The sequence below is a fragment of the Sus scrofa genome, chromosome 2 (assembly GCF_000003025.6).
Source record: "Sus scrofa isolate TJ Tabasco breed Duroc chromosome 2, Sscrofa11.1, whole genome shotgun sequence".
NCBI classification, from domain to species: domain Eukaryota; kingdom Metazoa; phylum Chordata; class Mammalia; order Artiodactyla; family Suidae; genus Sus; species Sus scrofa.
The window spans coordinates 36,269,658-36,292,267 of NC_010444.4; positions in this window are offsets into that span (position 1 = coordinate 36,269,658).

Below are 22,610 nucleotides of genomic sequence, written 5' to 3' on the forward strand. Positions count from 1 at the left end.
CAGCTGCCGGCCTACACCACAGCCACAGCAATGCCAGATCTGAGCCACATCTTTGACCTACACCACAGCTCAATGCAATGCCAGATCTTTAACCCACTGAGGGAGGCCAGGAATTGAAGATGCATCCTCATGGATACTAGTCAGATTCGTTTCTGCCGAGCCATGATGGGAACTGCGAAAAAAAATTTTATTCTGTAGTGTGAATAGAGTGAAGCTATGTTGTGCTCCAACTCCTGCACTGAGAGCTGCCACATCCAAAGAGTAAAATCCACAAAATAAAAGAGTGATTGGACTATTCAGATTCAACAAGCCCTGAAGCCAATTGAGGCCACCTCTCTGCTAACATGACAAAGAATGTCTTTTTGTTATCATTGTTGCCATTCTTCTTCATGAAGTGATATACCTGTGTTCCCCGTCCCTTTCCTTGTAGTTCCATGATCAGAGAAACAAAGATGATTCTTTTATCTTCAGCTCAGTTGTAAATAATCCTCATGAAAGGATCCTGACCTGAATAGGGGAAGGGAGGCAGTCTGATTATTTTAAGTAGGGTAGAATTTCTTTCAGAGAGAAACAATACCCAATTTAAAAGTTCTTCATACAATGCCTGTTGTATAAGTGCTTAATACATGCAAAGAAAATATTGATATTGGTCCACAGTCAGGGACAGGGAGAGTGTAAGCATGTGTGGAACTGACAATCAGAAATTTTGGGTTTTAATTCCAGTTCTGATTTAGGAATGTAATTTGGGGAAATTGCATTGAGAACTTCACATTTTCATTTGTAAAATCACCTAGAAATATATTCCCTACTCACTGAGGTTTTCTCTTGAGTGAAATAAATGTTGTCTTTAGTGTACATTATAGCCAATAAATGCCAAATCAACCTCTATTTCCCTTTTATGAGTCTTGGGGCATCACCCCCGCTATTCCTACTCAAGTGGTATAACCTTGGAAAGTTACCAAAACTCTGTTTTGTCACCCATCTAAGGAAATGGCTGTCCCAGAAAAAAACTGATTTTTAGATAAAATGAAACAGTGAATATAATAATACTTCATGAAATTAAATGTCCTTTTTAGATGTGAGAGCTTATAGTAGCTGGAAATTGTTTCAGTTTTCCTTTGTCCCTAGACACTTTTTCAAAAGCTAAAAATAACTCAGTCAGCAACTGGTAGCCATAGACTAAAAACTTCATCCCAAGTTCATATAATGTAATACTATCCTGGTGCTATCCAAGATTAATAATAGAGTCTAATGCCATTATGTAAATTATTAATGCTATATGAATAGGTGGTTAATATGAAGAACCCATTTGGTAAGGAATACAAATGACTGGAAATAAGTATGATCATAGCTAGAGCCTACAGATGCTACTGCTGGAGTCTAAGCAAGGTTTTTCCTAAAATGAAGTGAGCTGGAATCTAAGCAAGTTTTCTCCTAAAATGAAGTGAACTTGGAAGTAGAGTGGATGTCTTCATTTTTTTTATATTTTTATTCACGTGATAAATTATTTATATCTTCATCATATATATGTAAAACTAGGAAAGCCTCTTCTTCACAAATAATACTAACCCCCATACAATTTTTTTTCAAAAAAATATCTGACTAGCTATAACAAGGAAGATTCTAGAAACAAGTTATGTAAATAGGACCATGAGGGAACATAGAATCTAGTAACAGGATTTAATGATAGTCACAAAGACATATTTTAAAGGAGAACATACATTGAAGGTAAAATGTTCAAGGGCACATGTCGTGATAAACTGTTACTGAGTAAATGTATCTCTTCTTTGAAGAATTTTTGGCAAGGAGAAAACAAAGTCCACTGGTTGAAAGCAGGAAATGATTTACTACAGAACAGAAGACACTCTGAAGAAAAGTGATACTTAGTGTTGAAATATTATGGCCAAGCTTGATGAAAACCGGCAGAAGGCAAGCTGCCTTTTCTCTTTTGGAATGATTTATTTTATAAAACATTCTTTTAGCTAAGTATTTCACTATCCAGGCCTCACATATAATAGGTTGTCCTATATATTTGCTAATTTGGTTACTTCCACTGTAGAATATTACTCTTCAGCTTTTCTTTTCTGAAATTGACCTATATTTAGAAAGTTAAAGAGGGAAATTTGGATGTGGGAGACAATAGATGTGTATATTGGTAGAGGGGAGGGTACTTGATATTTCACCACACATCCTTGACCAACTTGGAGGCTGCGGGTTCATGTGCATGTGGGAGAGACCTGAAAACATCCAAGCTTTGTACCAACCCCAGCTTCCTGGGTGGCTGCCGACACACATAGGAGAGACTTGAGGAGCCTAACTGAAAGCAAATACTGGAGCAGACTCAAATCCTGCCTGAACTTCAAATGTACACACAACACACATACAGTTACACTGGTAGTGTGGGATCTTTAATGAGTCAAGGTGTGTTTGAGCTCAATCTCTGACCAGTCATTCATTGGCTTACCATACAATATACTGATACTTGGAGCAACTTCAAAAAGCAAAAATACCTCCAGCAATTCCAGTGGCCATATGATGCAAGAGACATCAAATCCACAGATGGGTAACTTACAAGAAAGAAAAGATAGCAACAAAGCAGCAATACAGCCTCGTGGTAAAAATAAGCAGGAGTTCTCATGGCTCAGCGGCTTAAAAATATGACACAGTGTCCGTGAGGACTCAGGTTCAAGCCCAGACCTTGCTCAATGGGTTAAGGATCTAGTGTTGCCACAATCTGTCTTTTAGGTCACAGATGTGGCTCAGATCCAGCATTGCTGTGGTTGCAGCATTGCCTGCATCTACAGCTCTGATTTGACCTCTAGCCCAGGAACTTCCATGTGCCACAGGTGTAGCTAGAAAAAAAAAAAAAAAAAAAGCAAAATATAGAATTGCTGTAACATACAATTTAAATGACTAGTTTTCAACAAAATCTTTAAAACATGCAAAGAAAGGAAAGTGTGGTCTATAAATAGGGGAAATATAGTAATTCTATGGAGGACTAAGCCTTTAGCTTATGAGATCCATGCCAATTCTGGGTAGTCAGTGTCAGAATTGAATTTCAGTATATCTAGTTAGGATTTAGCACAGTACTACCAAATAAAGTTTGGACAAAGTAGTATTAAGATGAAAATGATGTTTTATAAGCATTCACTGGACATATCTATAGGCTCTATGAGTTAGAGGTGGAAAAATGGAAGACCAAGAAAAGCAACAGTTAGTTTAAACCTAAATATGAGATAATCAAGGCCTGAATCCCATACTTCTTAGATATCAACTTGGATCCTGTAAGATACATTTCTCTTTAGAGGCATTATCCACTTGTGGTATCCAAACCACTGTGACAAATGCTATTGCATGAACCAGACTAACAGTGCTTTATCACATGTTTATGCCTCACACATAGTGATTTGTCGAAACAGCTCCAATGGGCTTCTGGAACAGACAGTTAAATATCCAGGAACCTTAAGGGCCAGTTGTTAAATCATTGGTAGCCTGAAATTATCTTTGGTGAAATAGTGTCTGTAGTACAGTTAAGGCAAATGCAACCAATACAATATACTTCAGGGCTTTCTTCTTTTATTTGCTTTTATATGCTTTTCATTCTTCCTTCTCACTCACCCTTTCTTTCCTCCCTCCCTTCCTTCCTCCCTCACTTTCTTCCTCCCTTCCTTCCTTTCCTCCTTGCTTTTTTTCTTTTCTCCTTCTTTCCTTCCTCTCTCTCTTTTCTCTTTCTGTCTCTCTCACTGTTTTTTCCTTTATTTGGATATCCAGTTTACCAGCCAACCATAATTCACACTTCTCATGTTATGTTTTGCTTCTTTGCCTCCCAGATGCTAAGAAACATGAGAAATTATTGGTCCAGCTCTGTGGATGAACAACTTGGAAAACAAGGCTGCCAATGCTTATAGAGGGGGACTATTTTACCAAAGTGAAAGAAAATCTAGTGGATGCATTTTAGTTCCTGTTGTGATTCAGAGGGTTAAGGACCTGACATTGTCTCTGTGAGGATGCAGGTTCAATCCCTGGCTTAGCTCAGTGGGTTAACGGTCCAAGCAGTGGTGTAGGGCACAGATGCAGCTCAGATCCAGTGTTAATGTGGCTGTAGCTCTGATTCAACCCCTAGCCCGGGAATTTCCATATGCTGCAGGTGTGGCTGTAAAAAGAAAAAAAAAAAATCTAGTGGATGCACTATTTTATTCACTTGAATAAACTATCATAAAATGCAATACACATATCCCTTGTTTGAAACCATAATTTGATCTTGGAAATAATAGCAATAGGAAAATATATCTTTAGAAACATTTTCCATTCATTATAATAGGTGAAATTATGATGCATTTCAATTCAATATGTTACTATATTTTTACATAAAAATATAGCAATTGAAAAACAATGAATATACTTTATGTAAATAATAGTGTCAAATGGGAAATGAATAAAGTTGTACATATTGTGCAATGTAATGAAGGTTCATTTTACTTGCCAAAGGAAGAAAAGAAAACTTGATAGTGGGTGATAGTGAAAGACAGGTATGAGGAAGTCACTTTTTCAGTCCCAGGCAAAGGTAACAATTTAGCCCCAGGAAACCGCATTTATCAAATGTACTTTGTATCAGAAAAGAAGTTAGAACATTTCCAAAAAGTAAATCAAGCTTTGAGCTCAAATGCACAACCAGAACTATTACAGTAACCCCTCAGATAAATTTCCCCCAGATTTAGAAAGTTCTGCAGCGGTTTGCTCAGTTCTCCCTGGCCTCTGATGTTAGCCAAGTAGAGGAAGAAAAACATAAATAATCAGAGCTTTATTTCTCTATTTCTTGTGATAAAAGTATAATCCTCTTAACACACAACTTCCCATCAGCTGTGCTGGATTAATTTGCTTTCCTAAATGGACTGGGTTGTCAGAGAAGAAAGGCAATGGACCCAAAACCATGTAAAGTGCCGCAAAATAAAACCCAGAGCTCTTATAGAAAGGAAATGAAAAATATTGCTTTATAGAACCCTGTTCCCATGTTCTGACTGGTACTAATAATCCCCTTCTATATATGATACATTTTCACTATTAGTCAGTTAGATTATTTTTCTAAAAACACTTTAAAAGGTTATAATGCATTGCAATTTCAACTTCCAGATGTGATGTTACAAGCTAAGGTGCACTCAAGGAACTTCCCTTTAGTAGAGAAAGAAATCAATGGTGGTTACCTATGTCGAGGAAGCCAAAGAGAGACAATACAAATAAATGATTGCATTGGGTAGTGAATGGGCATGCTGAGAACTAGCAGGGTTGAGTGTGGCTGGGGACACTGCTGTTAAGAGTACTGACCTCAGAACTGGGCAACCAGATTTGCATTCCTGGTCTCTCCTGTCATTTGTATTACCTTGAGCAAGTTACTTGCTTTTATGGAGGTTATATTCTAAGAAGGAAAGACAAAAACAATAAAAAAAAAACAAGTGAATAATAAATATTTGTAAGTAATGAGCAACAAAGAGGGTGGAGAGTGTCAAGGCTGAGAGGCTGGGTTGCAATAATAGAGAAGCTAGCCATCAGTCATTGAAAGGGAGCTCATTGAAAAGGTAATATTTGGAGTTCCTTTTGTGGCTTAGTGGGTAACGACCCAATGTTGATCCTATGAGGATGTGGGTTTGAACCCTGACCTCAATCAGTGGGTAAAGAATCTGGCCTTACCGCAAGCTGCAGCATAAGGCTCAGATGTGGCTCAGATCCCACACTGCTGTGGCGATGGCTCCAATTTGACCCATAGCCCAGGAACTTCCATATGCCACAGGTACAGTCCTAAAAAGAAAAAAAAAAGGTGACATTTAAATGTTAGGATAAGTGTAATATTAGCCATAAAAAAGAACAAAATAATGCCATTTGTAGCAACATGGATGGAACTAGAGATTCTCAAACTAAGTGAAGTAAGTCAGAAAGAGAAAAACAAATACCATTTGATATCACTTATATCTGGAATCTAATACATGGCACAAATGAACCAAGCCACAGAAAAGAAACAATATCATGGACATGGAGAACAGAATTGTGGTTGCCAAGGGGATGGGGAGGGAGCACGAAGGACTAGGAATTTGGGGGTATAGCGCAGGGAACTATATCTAATCCCTTGTGATGGAACATGATGGAGGGTAATGTGAGAAAAAGAATGTGTATGTGTGTGTGTGTGTGTGTACAACTGGGTCACTTTGCCATACAGCAGAAATTGACAGAACACTTTAAAATAACTATAATAAAAATTTTAAAAATAAATAAAAAATAAATGTTAGGGTAACGCATTCTAGAGGAATTCCAGAGGAAATTCCATTCCAGAGGAAGTAGGCAGTATAAAAGTAATTAAAGTGGCAATAGTGCCAATGTATTCAAGAAACAAACCTCATGGAATTTATTTTGACTAAAGTTTAGTGAGTGATACAGAATTTTTAGGAGGTGAAGTCAGGGAGACCATGGTCAGTCAGATGTTGTATGACTATATAGACATTATAAGAAAATGGGCAGCTATTTTATAGCTTTGAATAGAATGACATGATGTCCTTGTAGCAAAATTAGAAAGGGAATCAAACTGAGTCATCAACCGATGGATAACTCGAAGAAATCTGATGATAGATCACTTTGTAATTTTTCACATACAACTTCAAAAGGGTTTGAAGCATCACATATCCTTGATATAATACATCACTTTCATCTCCATCTGTATAATTATATAAACAAATTTTCTCAGTCTGTACATCTATAAAAATATAAAAATGTTCTAATAGTTTCATTCACAACTGTATCTTTCTAACAATAAGCAAAAGTCATCCATAGTTAATTGCAAAAAAAGAAACATGCAGAACAAAAAAACCTTAGTAACTGCGTCCAGTTCCTAGGAATCACAATATTTACAGACTAAACTACAGATTCAAAGAGCAGCAGCTAAATTTCAAGGCAGCACAAAATACAGAAACTAAATTTGGGGATCTGTTTAAAGTGAATGAAATTAAGGTCTGACATGGACCAAAGTTACATCTAGTTGCTACTAGTGAAGGGAAAAGAAAATGACTTAGCAGCTACCATGAATACAAATTCTACAGAAGCCACTGAAGGAGAGTGAAGTGGAATTTCAAATATTATCTAAAAAACCTTCAAATGGCATTTTTGATGTGATGGTCCATGGTATGGATCTGCATACATGATTTCTTTCCATACTCATCATAATATCTTATAGTACTCATACCATGCTTTTTGTCAAGAGTGAGCTTCACCATAGTACACATCTTCCATTATAACTTGGCAGTGGGTGCTGTTCCATTAAAATCACGAGAACTGGGAAGGGGAATTTTTTTCTCTTCACTTAAAGTTATGTTTTAGTTCCAGAAAAAGGATAAGGAACACTGTGGGCAGGCAGATGAACAACACTAAGTATTCACTACCTGTGACCGTAAATCTAAGATTTACATGGATATAAAACATATTTATGCATTTCAATAATATTATTATCTTGATCATATATATGTGTATATATACATCTACAATCTTGGTCATATATTATATATTTTATTCACATGAAGTAGATTAGATACTTAATGTTTTATATATATATTTTTTATAAGTTACATGTACATATAGGTTTGCAAGAAGCTACATGTGTGTAGCTTTAACCCGCCTTTCTTATTCACATAAAAATAGTCATTTAGAAAGTTTTCAGTGGCTGTTGGTTTTGTCTTACTTATGAGTTCAGCTTTGAAGTCCCTAGCATGTGCAATAGGTGTGAGTGATTCAGTTTGATGACACATATAACTCTGTCAAAGTGGTTGTGACTTCTTAGGGTATTTTTGGTCTGGCCCTATGGAGTAAATATCACAATCAACAACGATATACATGATTTTATTTCAGGAGTTTATGGGAGAATAATTGAAAAGCACAAGGAAAGTATATGGCTGTTCCCAGCAATGAAAACATAAAACAGCATGCATCAGTATTCTCCATAGCGCTAGTCCAGCATTGGGGACCTTTCCATGATAAACTGCGTTTAAATAAAATCAAGACAGTATATTAAAATAAAAGTGAAAATGGGCAGTTTCACTACTCAACAACTGGTAAACATTATCTTTAAACATTTTTTTATTACAAAAATTTAGACTGGAAAAGCTTAAATAGTTTAAAGAATACCTTGATTGTATAGCTTGGTTGTTTATAGCAGGCATTATTGCTCCAACACTTGGCACTTACAGTACTTGATAAACAATCTATTTAAAAGTTGTCAGAAGATTAGTTTTGATCTCCAAATGTTTACATGGATTAAGTAGTGCTGTACCTTAAATCAGCTGTACAGAGTAAATGCAAGATGCAATTTGTTGCTGAAGAAAATGCAATGTTTGCCAGGGCCCAGGGAGGAGGAAGCAATTAGAAAGCACTGGACAAGAAATCAGAAGGTCAAATCAGATCTGCCCCAGCCTGTGTTGACCTTGACTCAGTTACTGATTTGCCAATCTCCCATCTATTTTTTTTTAATGTTGATCTGATTTCAAGCTTTATCTCAGATACCTACTAGCTGTGTGACCTCACACAACTTACATAATATTCCTGAGCCAAGTTTTCTAGGAAATAAAAAGCATGGACAGAAGGGGGAAAGTGAGTCAGTGTCATGGTATTTGCCTTCGAAGTTCTCAAAGGAATCCTAGGAAAGGGATACATATTTGGGAGTTATCTAATATTGGTAGGAGTCAAAGTGATGGAAATGATATGCTTGCCCTGATTTGTTTTTTAAATGGAAGCATATCAAGCACTGAATCCCCAGAACAGTAAAATTTTTTAAAAAACAAGAGAACAGAGGAAATTAAGGAAGAAAATTAAAGCTGGGCTGTGAAAGAGATGCCAGTGAATTTTTTATTCATATCTAAGATTCCTCTTATACATTCAATATCTGCAACTGTATCAACAATAACTGCTCCATGCTGAGTGAGCTTGCAGTCTGCACTGCTGGATCTTTAAAATTCATACATCAACACTCAGAAGCCATAAAATCAATGTCTGGATTTGTAGTCTCCTTGTGGGAAAGGAAAGAAAATGTCTTGGGTCATGAAGATCTACGGCCCTGTAATTCCCCCAGGAAGAAAAGACTTCTGATATAAGTTTGAACCATAACAGAATCCAAGATATAACTCTGCAACTCTGAAAGTAGTTCTAAAATCTCATACATGTTCATTTCCCTAGATGCAGTTTGTTGGTACATGTATCTTCCATCTAATGTAGATAACTTTTTTTTCCCCTTATGGAAAATGAACAGCAGGTCAATTAAATTCAGGATTATTTTTTGATTTTATTTTTAGATAAGATACAGAGACAACTCAGGACTGACTTTGTGTGTGACTATGTCTTTAAAAAGTTTATTTTGATCTATTTTCCTAAATTGATAATAATGATGAAGATTACTATTGTATGCTGATACATCAAGAAGAAAGTAATAAAATTTGAGTACAGGCAGAAGTTTTTCGTTTCTGTGGTTTCAAAGGAATCTTTATCACAACAGTTACTCTGAATACAATATCCATTATTTTTTAAACTGAATGATGGTGAACAAATTACTTGACCTCTCTGTGACTACCTGCTCCTTGAAAAAGAGACGAATAATAGAAATGCTGGGTATATTTGACATCTGTGAGGAGCAATAGTCATGCTTTTTGTCTGCATTCAGACCTGATTATGGAGTGGTCGTTTATATTTCTTGAGTCATCGTGATTACAAAGTGGTCTTGTTTGATGTTGACATTCTGTGAGGATACATTCAAAAGGAAGATGTTGACCAGCTGTGTATGTCAAGCCAGCTTCCACCTGTCAGAAACACTGTTTTCTTCAGTTGCATGGCCTGATATCATTTGGTCCCTAATTTTCTGATTGCTTTTCCCTATACTTGTTTTCTTTCACTATGTCCTACCATACTGACTCCCTACCCCCACCCTCATCACTTAAACAGGCTAAATATATTTCCAGTCAGCACCTCTGTACTTCATAGAACTTCTCCCAGATCACCCCATAGCTGTCTTCTCTTTATTCAGTTCTCAACTTAAACATTACCTCCTGGAGAGGTCCTGCCGTTCTCTCTTTACACATTAATCCACTTTATCTTCTTTATAGTATTTATTAGTTTAAGTTTAAATTTTCTTATGTATTAATTTATTTAAAGTTGATTTTTCACCAATTTGAGGACAGGGCTATCTGTTCTCATCATCACTGTATCCATAGCAACATATCACCATGCAGACAGTAGGAAAATGATATATATTGGCTGAATCAATTTTTATAATTCCTTAGAGTCCATTACAAAGTGTTCTGTATAGTTTAATGTTCAAAAATATAATTCAGATATGAATGAGACTTTAATTTTATATATAAATTATACTAAATAATTTAAATAACTTGTTAACTGTGCGTAGATCAGGTGATACTGAGATATGCAGGACTTTGGTGGTTTGGTATTTTTATTTTTATTTTTACTTTATTTTTCTGGCTGCACCCACAGCATGTGGAAATTCCTAGGCCAAGGATCAACCTGTGCCACAGCCAGTTACCCAAGCCCCTGTAGTGACAATGCTAGATTCTTAGCCCACTTTACCATAAGGGAATTCCTGGTTTGGTCTTTATTGACTGGTGAATGAGTCTCTTTCTGGATTTTCTTAGATGTTAATCTGATTTTGAAAAGTGCATAATTATTATCTATGTTTATGTGTGTCATTCTAAGTATCAAGTTTAAGTCATTTATCTTTTGTTTTTGTCTATATATATATATATATATTTTTTTTTTTTTTTTTTTTTTTTTTTTTTTGCTCTTTAGGGCCGCACTGGTGGCATATGGAGGTTCCCAGGCTAAGGGTCCATATGAAGCTACAGCTGCCAGCCTACACCACAGCCACAGCAACGCCAAATCCTTAACCCACTGAGCAAGGCCAGGGATCAAACATGCATCATCATGGATCCTAGTCAGGTTCATTAACTGCTGAGCCACAACAGGAACTCCTCAATCTTTATAACCTTAGGAAGCCTTAGAAGTCACCCACATCTGCTCTAATACACTCATTTAACTTAGCTAAATGTTTGGAAAATTAAGACCCACTGAAAGAGTGGCACAATACTTTACTGTTAGATGTTGAGACTTGGCTTCTAACACATGGTTTAATTTTTATACTCAATATCACCTCCATTCATATAACTTCCCTACATGTCAATGAAAATAGAAAACTTAATTTTTTTAATTTTTTAAGATATTACTTTTCCCACTATAGTTGATTTACAGTGTTCTGTCAATTTCTACTGTACAGTAAAGTGACCTAGTCATATATAAATGTATATTCTTTTTCTCATATTATCCTCCATCATGTTCCATCACAAGTGACTAGATATAGATCCCTGAGCTATACAGCAGGATCTCATTGCTTATCCATTCCAAAGGCAATAGTCTGCATCTATTAATCCCAGTCTCTCAGTCTATCCCACTCCCTCCCGCTCCCTCCTGGCAACCACAAGTCTGTTCTCCAGGTCCAAGAGTTTCTTTTCTGTGAAAGAGTTCATTTGTGCCCTATATTACAGTCCAGATATGTGATATCATTTAGTATTTATCTTTCTCTTTCTGACTTACTTCACTTAGTATGAGGGTCTCTAGTTCCATCCATGTTGCTGCAAATGGTATTATTTTGGTCTTTTTTTATGGCTGAGTAAATGTGTATATATACCACAATCTTCTTAATGCATTCATCTGTTGATGGACATTTAGGTTGTTTCCATGTCTTGGCTATTGTGAATAGTGCTGCAGTGAATATAGTGGTACATGTATCTTTTTCAACGAAAGTTTTGTCTGGATGTATGCACAAAGTGGGATTGCTGGATCATATGGTTGTTCTATATTTAGTTTTCTGAGGTACATCCATACTGTTTCCCGTAGTGGTTTTACCAATGTACATACCCGCCAGCATTGCAAGAGGGTTCCTTTTCTCCACACCCTCTCTGGCATTTGTTGTTCGTGGACTTATTAATGATGGCCATTCTGAGAGGCGTGAGGTGGTACCTCATGGTGTTTTTGATTTTCATTTCTCTAATAATTAGCAATGTTTACTAATTTCTTAGTTTTATAAGAAAACTTCATGGGCCTGTTGGCCATCTGTATATCTTCTTTGGAGAAATGTCTATTCAGGTTTTTGCCCATTTTTCAGTTGGGTTGTTGGTTCTTTTGCTGTCAAGTTGTATAAGTAGTTTGTATATTTTAGAGGTTAAGCCCCTGTCAGTTGCATCATTTGAAACTATTTTCTCTGATTCTGTAAATTGTCTTTTTGTTTTTTTGTTTTTTTTATGTATTCCTTTGCTGGGCAAAAGCTGGTCAATTTGATTAGGTCCCATTGGTTTATTTTTGCTTTTATTTCTGTTGCCTTGGGAGACTGACCTAAGAAAACATTTGTACAGTTAATGTCAGGGAATGTTCTGCCTAAGTTCTCTTCTAGGAATTTGATAGTGTCTTGTCTTACATTTAAGTCTTAAGCCATTCTGAGTTTATTTTTGAGCATGGTGTGAGGGTGTGTTCCAGTTTCATTGATTTACATGTGGTTGCCCAGTTTTCCCAGCATCACTTATGAAAAGACTGTCTTTTTCCCACTTTATATTCTTGCCTCCTTTGTCAAAGATTAATTAACCATTGGTGTCTGGGTTTATTTCTGGGTTCTCTCTTCTATTCCATTGGTCTGTATGTTAAAAATAGGTAACTTTAAATAGAAAAACTGACATTTATAACACATTGATAGAAAACAACTTAAAAGTCACTTAGACAAAGCGGAAAAGTTGGAAAATATAATATTTAAATAATGTTAATATTAATATAATTGTTATAGATACATTCATATTCTTATTCAAATTCCACATTCCCTCTCCAGAATATTATAATGGAACCTATAAACTTAAAGAAAATGGATCACAACAGAAATTGTTGATGAGATACAGTACTCTCAAAAATAGAAAAATGTTTATTATTTATTTATATATCTTATTCTGGCCACATGCAGCAACTTGATGTGGGATCTCAGTTCCCAGACCTAGTATTGAACCCAAGCGATAGAAGTGAAAGCACTGAGTCCTAACCACTAGACCACCAGGGCACTCCTGAGAAATGTTTTTTAAATTAAATATTGTATCAACTGATGGAGATTTAATTTTGTTAATTGATACCATGCAAAAAGTTGCATTTTACTCCTTAAAAATGATGTTTGAGGAAAAATTTTCCTTCGGTGTTTATAAAGTGCCACATAATTTTCAAACTGACAAGTTCCTAATGCATATCAAAATTAAAATCACCACTCCAGTAGATACAACCATATCCTGTGTAATCAAAATGAGAGAGTAGAACTGTCCTGCATCCAAATGACTATTTCTGTGATTTCTAGATGTGTAAGGCATTGTATCGGCAAAACAAATCAAGGTGAACACCTACATCTATGCTTTCCTTATTGAAATGTAAGACTAGACAGGCTGATACAAAATGGTATTTTGCATCAGTTAATGACATATGAAAATCATTAAGGCACATGACCTGCTTCTGCTATATTGCTTGCTTTGGAATTTTTTCAGATATTTGAGGAGAAAGAGTCTTATGAATAGGAATAAAATGTTATATTTTATCCGTAACAATATACCTACTTAAATCTTCAGTGTTTATTTGAATCATGTTGGGGAAAACCACCCACAATCGATTTGTTTTTCTATTAAAAGGTAGCAAGGGGTGTTCTTGTTGTGGTTCAGCAGAAATGAATCTGACTAGTATCCATGAGGATGTGGGTGCGATCTCAGGCGTCACTCAGTGGGTTAAGGATCAGGAATTTCCTTGAGCTGTGGTATAGGTCGCAGACACAGCTCAGATCCTGCGTTGCTGTGGCTGTGGCTGGCAGGTCTAACTCCAATTCGACCCCTAGCCTGGGAACTTCCACATGCCACTAGTGTGGACCTAAAAAAAAAAAAAAAAATTACAAGGAAACCATTTTTTCATATATTAAATTCCATTTCAAAGTTAACTGATTTTAAAATGGGATATATGAAGACTGATCCTCCAGTGTGACACACTGAGGTCTGTCCAAAAATGTGACCAGAATGCTAAACAGACTCAGAACCACCTATGAAGACCACCTAAAGGAAAAGAGGCAATCACCTTTTTTACCCTGTTTTATTTTTATTTTATATAAAGAGTTCACTACCAAGAAAGATAAATCATTAAGTATTGGGTCTAGGACAAACTTCCCTATATACAGATAAGAAAACAATGTAAGATGTTAAATCACATAAAAATAGAAAACTGAGTTGAGTGAAAGGTACAAGAAATAAGGAAAGAAATCAGCTTCGTTCAAATATCTAGATGACCTATGCCTAAGGATTAGGGATAAAAGTTTATTTATTTTAAATATCATATTTTAGGTTGCTCCAAAATGAAAGTGAGCTGCCTTAGTAATCAGTACCTTTTCTCAGTTGTGAAGATATTGAGGCAGAATCTGGAAATCTGCTTTTGATGCTAGTATAGAGAAGACTGACATACTAGGTAGAGAATTGGAAGTGACCTTCCTGACGTCTTCAGCTCTGAGAATCCTTGGTTTACCATCTATAATGAAGTAAACTCTACTGGATACCCCTGAGGCTGTAGAAGATTATGACTAAAGTTTGTTTGAGATGTCTTGTTAAATACCGTCATCTTTGTGTTTTATCGGTTTAGCCAATTAGAATTCTCATCTGGTGAATTCCTCTATTTCCTCCCATAGCCCACTGTGAATGAACATGCACATTTCATTAAAAATGTTTCCTTACATTTCTTCCTGCCCAAATATTATGTTAATATAGTAAATAGGTGTCAGCTCAGATGCCATCTCTAAGTCATTTTTTTTGGCCTGCCTAGAGGGTTGTGTAAAATACTACAGAGAAGTCTCGTTTTAAGTCAGAAGAGAAAGTGGAAGCGCTTAATCCCAGGTATATGCTATCTCCGGCATAAAATCACAAATAAATGCGTGATTTTATATCAATGGAATAAACAAAACGAAATGTACACTCAATAGTTTAGAAAATTTGTAAAATTGTGTTTATCACACTTTTAACTATCTTACCATAGGACTTGAAGTTTTAAAACACTTTCCTATTTCTTGAGAAAGAATAATTACTGGGTATCTGTAGAAATTCTGCTGATTTCATCAGTTTATAAAGAGCATATCCTTCAATTATGTATAGAAATGCCCAGAATGTTACTGCTAGGATACTATTTAATCCCAGACTTTCTTCACAGAATGGTGTGCTTCAACTGCTTCTGCAGTATTTTAAGAAACCATTTATAGGAAGTCTTGAAGTTTAAATGGCAATCTTTTTCTACTAAAAAAAAATCATATAATGAACAGAATAATTTCAAAATTTTTCATATTATTGTTTTAAAAGCCTTATTTTATCTTTAGAAATACATTGTTGAAAACAAATTGCATTGGTTATATTTTTACTTCAAATTGTACCCAAAGTTGCTATTGTAGCTCAGTGGGTTAAGAATCCGACTGGTATCCATGAGGTTGCAGGTTTTATCCCTGGCCTCATGCAGTGGGTTAAAGATCTGGTGTTGCCATGAACTGTGGTGTAGGTCGCAGATACAGCTTGGATCCCGTGTTGCTGATGTGGAGTAGGCCTGCAGCTGCAGCTCCAATTCCACCTCTAGCCTGGGAACTTCCAAAAAACCAAACAACCAAAGAAACAAAATTTTAATTTACTTCATTTTTTATATTATGTACATAATAATAGAAGCACAAACCAATAACAACTGAGTTTATTTTCTTTTTTAAGAAAACAGGTTAAATTTAATCATGAAGGCTATTTGGGATTTTGTTTTACCATTTTCAAAAAAGAAAAATAGGTTAAATTTTTTCCCCCTGGGGCCAGCAGATAACTCAATCAAGTTGGGAAGGAGAATTCTGGTATTAAATCTCTTTTAGTATGCAAACCATGGAGAGCCTATATTCTCTTCACAGCTCATTACGAGGAAACCTTGCTCTGAGAGTAAAGATAGTGCCACAGGAAAGCTAAAAGGTGAAGCATGAAGACCTGCAACTGCAAAGTAGCTTGATATCTGATCCATGCTAGGAAATTCAGCGGTCTGTTCATATTTAGACTTGCTAGTTCTAAGAGAAGTCCAGTGGCTCAGCTAAGAAATAATTTCACTTTATCTCAATATAAAACTATGTTGCAATTTTTAAGTACAGTAACGCTTTTCCTTTTCATTTTTACAAAACTAAAAAAGAAAATTTATTTTCTTTTTTTTCTTAGTATGAAAGTAGCATCTCAATCAAAGATTATTGAACTTGACAAAATTCAATCTCAGAGTGCAAACTCATCTGACTATACTATACTGGTGAGTTTTTATGTTAAAGAGAAACACCTCTTCTAATATTTGGTTAATTTTCAATTAATTTGTAACCTGAAAACATTATTATGTGATAAAGGGTAGAGAAAAGTGAAATACATCTATATAATCAATCCACAATATTCCAAATGTATGATCTCCAAGTAAGAAATGTCTGGGAAATAAGCAAAATCACTTAAATGAGTCAAAGATTACATGAACCTCTATTATGTAATGGAAATGTCCATTATGCTACATTCCTCAAGCCCTTGAGAATCTCTTATGCTGCTCATGGTTCTTACCGGACTGCAAATCCAAAGTCCTCACTCATGTTAAAATGCAAGAACAAGAGCGTTGGAGTTTTTCCTGCCTAGGTTTATATCCCAGCTCTCACATTTACTAGGCTTTGCTGTCTTTTTGTAGAATGTATAACAACACATGCAAAATGACAACAAAAACAGGGGAAACCTGTAAGTTTCTCTTATACCTTAAAATAATGGAATGAATTGTAATAAAATGTACATATAGGCCCTATCACATTATTTCACGAGTATGGATAGTCAATGAATGCCAACTACTTCAATTATCTGGAGGCTTCATTTTATCAGGTTCAGTAAGAATTAAATTCTACTTTAGTCCTAGAGCTACTATACTTCATTAATCTATTCACTGATCACACAACTAGATTGTTCTCTTGGGATTAGTATATGAAAGGTGATTGTATTTTCATATCATTAGGCACAAAATGAAAGATTCATTGGTCAACCTCCTCATCTTTCAGGAGCAATAAATGTAAACTGTCTAGAAAAAAATAATTATTTTTCTTCTCAAAACTGCCTCCAAGCCACATCTTTCAATATTTTCTTACACATATAGTAAAACTCAAAGTGACAATTCACTTTGTTTCTTAACTCTAAATAAAATCTCTATTTTGATTTTTTTTCTATTTTATTTTCTTTCCTTTCCCCCACCCCCAGCCCCTTGTCTTTCTTCTGTTGGTTTATTACAGACCTGGGAAACAAACGCCCTGAACAAGATATCTGTAATATTTCCTCAGCTTGACTAAACTTTAGACAAGCTTCTTTCCCACTTTGGCCCTGATATCCACTTTTTAGAGCATTTTCTTTAGAGAATTTGTAATTGTGAAATTTCTTTTCTACCCATTTGACTTTTTGTTGCTATTTCTTGGGCTGCTCCCGCGACATATGGAGGTTCCCAGGCTAGGGGTCTAATCGGAGCTGTAGCCACCAGCCTACGCCAGAGCCACAGCAACGCGGGATCCGAGCCACTTCTGCAACCTACACCACAGCTCAGGGCAACGCCGGATCGTTAACCCACTGAGCAAGGGCAGGGACTGAACCCGCAACCTCATGGTTCCTAGTCGGATTCGTTAACCACTGCGCCACGACGGGAACTCCTTCTACCCATTTGAAATGTAAATCTTTAAAAGAAAAAAAAAAACCTATATTTTTACAACCCCAGAATGTCTTTCTTAAGAACCTGGGGGTCATCTCTTTGAAGATTACCATGATCTCTGGGGGAGGGTTGGAGCCTAACTTCCTTGAGCACTAATTAGCAAACATTGATGGCACAATCATATAGGAAAACATTTGAAAACTCAAGAATAACTCAATGTATTCCACATGGTCTACTGATCAATCTCCTCTAATGTCTTTCAGTACTTTTCTACTAGCTCACTCTAGTAGTTAAGCCCCCTCTTCCTTTATCTCAGTGGACTTGAGTTCAAATGGAGTTCTAGCCTCTCTTCTTTATTGCAGTAGACTTGAATAAAGTCTTCCATGTCTGTTTAGTTTTGAGTAGTTAAGATTTTTGCTTTGACAAAATCAATTTGCTGCTAAGAAACAAAGAGTTACTAATCACAGCACTACATAGTGTTTTTGTCAAGTCAAAGAGCTTAAAATATTTCTGTCATCTCATCATAAGGATTTGATTCTAACTCTATTATTTCTTCTTCAAATATTTTCCAGTTTTAGTTTATCCTTTTAAATCCAACTGTCTGTAGGATCCAGCAATCCCACTCCTAGACATATATCCAGAGAAAACTATAATTGGAAAAGATACATGCACCCCAATGTTTACACAGCACTATTTACAATAGTCAAGAAATGGAAGCAACCTAAATGTCCATCAGCATGGGAGTAGATAAAGAAAATGTGGTACATATATAAAATGGAATATTACTCAGCCATTAAAAATGGAATAATGCCATTTGCAGCAATTTGGATAGATTTTGAGATCATCATACTAAGTGACCTAAGTCAAACAGAGAAAGACAAATATCACACGAGATCACTAATATGTGGAAACTAATTTTAAAAAACATATAAAAGAACTTATTTACAAAACAAACAGAATCAAAGATTTTGAAACCAAACTTATGGTTATCAAAGGGGAAATTGGACAGAGAGATGGATTGCGAAGTTAGGATTGGCATATACACACTGCTATATACAAAATTGATCAGTAACAATGACCTACTACATAGCTCAGAGAACTATATCCAGTACTCTATGATGGTCTATATGGGGAAAGAATCTGGAAAGAATGGATGCATGTATAAGGATATTTGATTCACTTTGTGGTACACCTGAATCTAACACAACATAAGTCTCCTATACTCTGGTAAAATGTATGTAAAAAATTTTCAAATGGCTGAGGCAGGACCCAGTGTCTAAAAAGAAATTGCTCAATACAGAATAGAAAAGAAGACACTTTCAAAATTATATAATTATAATTAGCTTTGCCTTCCATGGCCTAATTTATTATTTTTTTTCCTTATAGTCGGTTCTTCCTTCTATAATTGAATTTTTGCTTGTTCTAGTATAATTTGTTATTTTGACTCTTTAAAATGGATGAATTCTTTTAGATTTCAAATTGTGAACTCAATTAATCATTTTGCCAGATAAGACTGGTTTGACCATTATTCCTTTATTCAAGTTATCAATAAGGATTATGTATGGATGTCTATACTCTGCCAACTATTTTGTAGAAACGATCTCATTTAATTCTTCCAAGGACTCAGTGAAGTATATAATATTATCTCCATTATCCAGATAGGTAAACTGAGGCCCAGGTACAAGAGCCAGCCTTGCAGATGATGGGCTTCCACTACAAGCTATCTTCTAATCAACTTGAGACACTGACTCTCTTCTTCCCTTTTCTCATCTTTCACTATCTAGCCTGTCTCCTTTTGCTTTTTCCTTATTCTATGTTGGAGACTGAGGACACAATCAAGAATTGGGCAGAGACCTTGTTTTCAAGAAATTTATAGGCTCATCCTTCATTTAATCACCGTGCTATGTAGACATTTAATGTTCATCAAATATTTTAAATAAACATAAATTCAATATATGAACCCCTGGCTAACGTAAAGAAAGGATCAGTTTCCCCAATCCATTATTCTGATTGTAACATAATAAAATATTCTCTATTTTTTAATACTATACTCTTCTTTTAGAACACTAACAAGTCAGGTCTCATTTAGAGCTACTTTATTCTGAAATTTGATGCCTTTATTTTATGATTGTAGGGGTATATTTTAGCCTTTAAGTAATGGAAGATACATTGGAGGATTTTTAGAAATTGGTGGGGAGAATATACATTAGTACAGTTGATGCCTGGTGGACAATTTTAAAGATTGGTTTTGGGGGTAACTGACAGCAGGAAAATTAAAAAAGCCAAGTCCACACGTGAAAACAAGTCAACCAATTAAACCAAGAAAAATATTTCCTTTTCCAAATAAATAATAAAGAATTAACTTCTTGCGTGAAACTGGAAAAAAATGGCATGAATGAAAGAGCAAAGGGATGTGGTGAATAGAGTTAATCAAGCAGTTAATTTAGTTATTTGCACAGGGGGATTTTTTTTTGAAGTATTAAATATTAGCATTGTAATGAACTTTCTATTTTGAAGTTCCATGATTTCTTAGAAATGTAAATGAAAGGAATATAATGAGGTACAAGAAAGTTAATTATATATCAAATCAGGAGAAATGAATGGCTCCGTTGAGGAAAAATCACCTAAAAGCAATAAATAAGTAATATATCACTTAAAGAGGATCTAAGATTTAGTGTTTTGCGTTTTTATTTCCTCTGCTGGCTGGATTTTACTTAAATAGTCTTTTCTAAATCATTAGCACATTTGCTATGGTAATTGCTTTCAAGTCATTGTTTATCTGAAACAATTCAGCTGTTTAAACATCACTTATGCCTTTTTAGATTCTTGTAAAAATAGTCATCTAACTTTATTCATTTATAAGGCATAAAATATATGATTGTACTCTACTTTTTCACATTTTGCTTTCATTAAAGTTTGCTAAATACGGTTGTAAAGTATACATTCTTCTCTGTAATTTTGAAACGAGTAGCAATGTTGCTCAGGAGACTTAAAGGCATAGATTGATTGCAGTTTTGGCAAACTATACCTTATCATTTATGATTCCTGATTGGTTGCATTGTTAGAGTGACCAATACAAAGAGATATAAAAACACATGATTCTGTCTATCTTAACATAAGTGAAATGTTAGATTGCTGATTTGTTCTCTCAAATATAACATTAAGGCTAGGGGAAGGAATCCTTGCCTCTCAAATAGTACATAACTTTAATGATTGCAATCTATTAAGTGAAAATTCTCTGCCAAGAATTGTGTTAATCACTTTACATGTTATTTTTCTTTTTAAATTTTCAGCCACACCTGTGAATATGGCGTTCCCAGGCCAACCATCAAATCTGAGCCGCATCTGTGACCTATGCCACAGCTGCAACAACACTGGATCCTTAACCTACTGTACTGGCCAGGGATTGAAACAGCAATGCCATAGAGACAGTCTGGATCATTAACTCCCTGTGAAAGCAGGAATTCCTATATGGTATATTTTTTTTAATTTTAAAAGTTTTTCTGCTTTTTAGGGCCATACCTGTGGCATATGAAAGTTACTAGGTTAGGGGTCCAATCTGGAGCTGCAGCTGCAAGCCTACACCATAGTCACAGCAACACAGGATGCAAGCAACATCTGCCACTTACACAGCAGCTAGTGGCAATGTCAGATCCTTAAACCACTGAGCAAGCTTGGAGATCAAACCCACGTCTTCATTGATACTAGTCGGGTTCTTAACCCACTGAGCCACAACAGAAAATCCCACCTGTATGTTATTTTATTTAATCCTTCCAGCACATCTATTGATATTATTAATTTTATTACAATTACTTATATTTTATGAAGAAGAAATGGAATGTTTGGAATGGAATTAAAAACCTATCAATGGTGACATATTGATTAATAATTATACTATTTATTTTAGGAAACTAGACATGAGTCCTCAATTATTAAAAGATTGAGGTAAGACTTGAGCCAATCTAGAGCTATTGTTGCTTAACTGTATCCTTGGATTTAGACATATGAAAAAATTTAAATATCCTGTATTAATACTCATTATACACTGAACATTCCGTTATAGTGAGTCATAATATAGGTTAAAAGAGTTTCTTTTTTTGTACTTTCTTGTAATTGCAAACCTGTAATGTGTTTATGATTTTTCACACAATACTGTACTAAAAATACCATGTTGAAATTTGAAGGATATGAGAAATATACTCCACAGGTATAAGAGAATATTGCCTTCATGAGATTGATTAAATCTTATTATTATAGGTGTATTAATATATTATGATCTCCATTCTCAATTTTTTACAGATACAAGCCTTTCTTTGTAGAATTTAAAGGGGCAAAGTAATTTTAAGTGCTTCAATTTGTTCTAATTTATATTTTATTTTCTTTCACCTATAAACTCATATATGCATAACTTTACATAAACCGTGAATTATGATGCACTTAAGATCTGAAACATTGAAGTTTATCATTTCTTTCGTAACTGTTCCTTTAAGGCATTCAGAACATACATTGAGACAGTAAGTAGAAATTAGAAGTTACATGGAAGCAACTCTGAGTAGTTATGCTGTAAGCCACATGGGAAGTCCAAGATTCTGATGAAAGAAATCAAAGATGACAAAAATAGATGGAAGGATATACCATGCTTGTGGATTGGAAGAGTTAATATTATCAAAATGACTATACTGCCTAAGGCAATCTACAGATTCAATGCAATCCCTATTAAATTACTAAGGACAATCCTCCTTAAACTCTTTCAAAAGGTTGAAGAAGAAGGAATACTCCCAAAGACATTCTATGAGGCCACCATCACCCTCATT